The following is a 4,787-nucleotide window of genomic DNA, read 5'->3' on the forward strand; positions in this document are numbered from 1 at the left end:
CAAGGGGATTTACTTTTTCTAATAAGTTTCTTGTTAAGTAATTCTTGTATTTCTTTTTTGCAGTATTCGAGTAATTCTTTATTCATTTGGATTGGTCTGGCTTTTGTAGGTATGGTATATGGTAATTTAATAGAATGATTTTTTCTATCCCAAAAAGCATTTGGTAATTCAGAACAAACATCCTTTTCAAGTTTTTCTTGAAACAAATTAATTTGTCTCTTGATTTCTGGGGTTTGGATTTGTTCTTCAATTTTTTTATGATAAATTTCTCTTGATAATGATTTAATATGTTTTTGTTTATTTTGAATAAGATTTATTTTGCTTGTTCCTAAATCTTTAAGTGTATTGATTTCTTTCTCATGCATTTTATCAATAAATTCAAACGTAATTTCTTGATTACATATAGACGTAAAGATTCCTTTTTCATTTACTGTAAAAGAATATATCATCGTAAAGAAAGGTGTTCCAAGAATAATTTCTTGTTGCATATTTTTGACAAGTACAAAAGTAGTTTTAAGGCAAATGTTATCTTTACAAATATGAGCATTAGAAATTTTGTATTGTATTTTGAGCGTAGAGTTTGTTGCACTAAACAATTGAACTTTTGTTTTTTCAAAATAACAAGTAGGAATAAGTCCTTCTTGAATACAATTTAGATCTGCTCCTGTATCAAGTAAGGCATAACCTTTAAGAATAAAATCTTTGTTAATAACAATTTTAACGTTAGAATACCATTTATGAATATTGACTTTTGATAAATAATTAAGAAATCCTTGATTAATTTGAAAATCATCTTCATCATCTGAAGTGATTTTTTCTTTTCCTTTATGAAGTTTTTCAACTTTTGAGTTTAAGAGAAGCATCTCTTGCTTAAATTCTTCCCCTTGTTCTTTTAACTTCTTTATTTCTTCTTTAGTTTGATTGACTTCTCTTTGTAAGTCTTGTATGGTTAAATTTTCTTTTGGTAATTCTTTAGTTTTGAATTTGTTAATTATCTCCTCGAGGTTATATCCTTCATTAATTTTGGGAAGTTTATCCTTTTCTAAATTTCTTTTTAATTTTTGTAAGTACTTATTTTTAATCTCTGGTTCTTGAATATGCTCAATCATTTCTAAAATAATTTCATTTGTTTTTGAAATAACATTGACAGATTTTCAGCATTTGTTGCAAGAACAAAAACCTAAGTCTTCTTGACAAGATTCTTCTGAAGAAGTGCTAAGAGATTCAGAACTTGAATTAATTTCATTAATAAATTCTTTCTCAGATGAACTAGAATAAGAGGTTTCTGATTCTTCTGAATCGCTATTGATAATTAAATTTAACATTTGTCTTTTTAATTTCTTTCCTATGTTTTATTTCTTGCTTAACCCTACAATCTCTTGCATAATGTCCCTTTTTACCACATTTGAAACATGTTTTTTGATTCTTAAATTTTTTAGGTTTATCTTTCTTTTGAGACCTTGAAGTCTCTTCGGTCTTTCTCTTTTTCTTTTTATAATATTTTTTGTCGTAATTTTTATAATATTTTTTGGATGGTTTATATTTTTTATAATTCTTTTTTAAGTGTTTTCTTGAAGGTGCTTGAATTTTCTCATACCCATACTGAGCACAAAAGTCTCCAAGTTCACCTTTATTTCTTTTAAATTCAGACTTCATCTGAGATTGCATCTTAAGTTCATTGCAAAGCTTAAGACCTTCATGATTAATAGTACAAACGATTTGACCATAGGTAATTGATTCATAATTTGTTCCTAATGTCTCTTTAACACGATCTCTAACTCTTTGAGCAAAAAGTTTTGGTAATCCACTAATAAATTTTCCTTTCCAGAAGCCAGATCTTTCATCTGGTCTTCCCATAACTTTGGCAATAAATGTATCTTTGTACCATTGAAAGTCTGATAATTTTGGACAAGTAAGATTAAGAAGAATAACACTATTCTTCTCATGCTGACTACTCTGTTCACCTATGAATTGTCTAAAAATTGACCAAATAAGTGCTGCAACAGCATCACTTTCTTGTGTAGCAATTCTATTTTCTTCTTTAACTTTCTTTGATTCGTAAATTTGTCTTTTTTCAAAAGGAGTGAGATAATGATCCCACCATTCTTTAAGAGTTCCAATAAAACCGTGAGTAAGAAGAGAAACTATTTGTTCCTCAGTGGCCTTATGTGAATGTAGTTTGTAGGCAGTTGCTGCCATAGCCATTTGATGTAAAAAGGAATGAAGTTGATGCTCTGTAAGACCATCAATTCTCCATTCATGAATTTCATTTCCTTGAAAGTTTCTTTGTGGAAGTAAATCATTTGATTCTTCTAATAAAAGACTTGGTGGTGTAGGCTTTTTGTAATAAGTTCTTTGACTTTGACTTCTCCAGTCTTTGATTTTATTTATGTTAAAAGTTTCTTCTGTGAAGTTTGACTCTAAAGCATTTATGGCTTCTTCTTTGGATATTGTATTGATTTTTAAGTTTGAGGTTTGACTAACTAATTCATCAATTCTTTTGATAAGTAATTCATTTTGTTTGTCAAAGTTGAAGTTCTTAGTATTATGATCAATTATATTGAATTCAATTGGTTCTTCAATCTTTTCTTTTGATCTACTTGATTCACCTTTTTCGTAAGTTCTGCAAGTTTTTATTTCAGTAAGGTTTTCTAACTGTTCTTCAATTCTCGTTGATTGAGAAGCTATTGATCTTAACATTTGATTTGTATAATTGTTTTGACTAATTAATTGATCAATTTCTCCTTTACTTTTGGATTCTTTATAAGGTGAGGCCAAAATTTCGTTTCCTTTATAATTAAATTTTATTGAATTTTCTGGAGGATGTACGGCTTTAACAAAGTAATTGTCGGTGGTTTTCCAGTTTTTAATAGGGTTTTGAATAACGTTTATTGTTTGTCTTTCTTTGACAAATTTGAAGAAAGGGATGTCTTCTTTTATTTGATTCATTCTTTTTAACCATTCTTCTCTAATTTCTTCTCTTTCTGCTTGGTTATATTTTTTGAGAAATAATTTTCTATTTTTTGTATTAAGTTCATGATAATAATCTTTCTCTATTATCTCCATATTTGGCTTAAATTCTTTATTACTAACCATAACATTTTTTCTTTCTTCATAAAGGTTTTCTCTTTGTTCTTCTGTTCAAATTTGTGATTCTGTTGGGGAATTTGATTCAGGGATTTCTTGATAATAACCTTGAGGTATTTCTGGACCAAAATCAACTCCTTTAAGCTTAAGGTTTGTTTGATTTGGTTCAACATAAGTGTAGAGGCTTGAAATACTTTTTCTTCCTAAATCAATTGGTTGTCTAGAGGTTTGCCCTAGACTCTGACTTCTTGTGAGTAAAGGTTGAAAGTTTATTTTAACATTTCCTTCGTTGTCTTGAATAATTTTTGTGGCAACTGTTTTTTGTATTTCAGGAATAATTTGATGGTCTGTTTCATTTAAGTTTGTGAATTCCCACTCTCCCCCAACCTGAATCTCATTCCATAGAAGTTTCTTGGGATGAGAGGCAAAGGATTTTCTATTATAATTGGCTTGTAACATAAGAGTTTCTCCTTTTTCACTTGTTTGAATAAAATTTGGTAATACTGTTGAAGTTGTTGCTTTGTAATAGATTTGATAAATAAGTTCAAGATTTGAACTTCTTGAATCCATATTGTAACCCTTAGTTTGAATGTCTAATGTTAATAATTTGTATAATGATTCATCATTAAGATTTGCCCTAATATTTGGATAACATTCAAAATAAATTGGTCCTTCAGCAATATTGGATTCTAGCATTCCTAAAAGTGAGTCATTGAATTCATGATGTCTGGCATCACGAAGAACAGCACAAACTGGTTTGTTAAGTCCTGCTCTTGTTAAAGGAAATAATCCTACTTGGACCATTCCTATATGAAGTCTATCATATTTTGACCTAAGAGCTTCTAAGTCTTCAAGACTAAAAAGTCTCTTTTGTTGTCTTGCTTCACAAGTTCTTAATGAAATAGATTTGTTAATTATTTTAATAAAGTATTCTTCTTCTTTTTCAATAGATCCCTTATGTTTGATAATCTGACTTTCATGTTTAGTCATTTTCCAAATTTTATTTGAATCTTGACTTGGTAAGCTTTTACCATTCCAATTTGATAATCGTCTTTCAATTTTGCCAAGTGATATTTGTAGTTCTTTCTTATCAGATCTTTTGCTTGTTTCTATTCGTTCATTCTTATCTTCTTTTAAGAATTTTCCTTTGTTCATGATACTTTGAATTAGTTTATCCATCTTCTTTTCAAAGTTTTCAACAGTTTGTATGTTTTAAGTTTTCCTAATCGGGAACGGCACCGGGACCACCCTATACGCACTCCTGGCTTCGGCGGGCTGACCAACGGATTTTCACTGCCTTACCAACGCTTAGCGAAAATCAAAACATGCAAGAAAAGAAAACTTATAAAAAGATCAATGAATAAAACTGGCTCTGATACCAATTTGCTTTATTTAAGTATGCTCTGCACTTGCAACGTTGTTTGATCTGGTGCATCAGAAAAACTGCTTATTCATATATTCTCAAGATTGCTCAAGGGTTGTCTGTTAAGCCTAACTTGTTCAGTTAAACAGACGTAATAGCCTGTCCCCCCTGCGGACTCTTAGTCATCCCTTAAATCTGAGAAGAACTGTTTTCAATTTTGTCATACTATTTATGATGCTTATGTCCTTTTGCTTGCCAATTGTTTAAACTTTCCTTGTTTGAAATAATCTGACAGATTTTTGTTTTTTCATTAAAGAACACATTTGAGTTATTTTGT

This window comes from Malania oleifera, chromosome 4 (assembly GCF_029873635.1).
Source record: "Malania oleifera isolate guangnan ecotype guangnan chromosome 4, ASM2987363v1, whole genome shotgun sequence".
In the NCBI taxonomy this organism is placed as follows: domain Eukaryota; kingdom Viridiplantae; phylum Streptophyta; class Magnoliopsida; order Santalales; family Ximeniaceae; genus Malania; species Malania oleifera.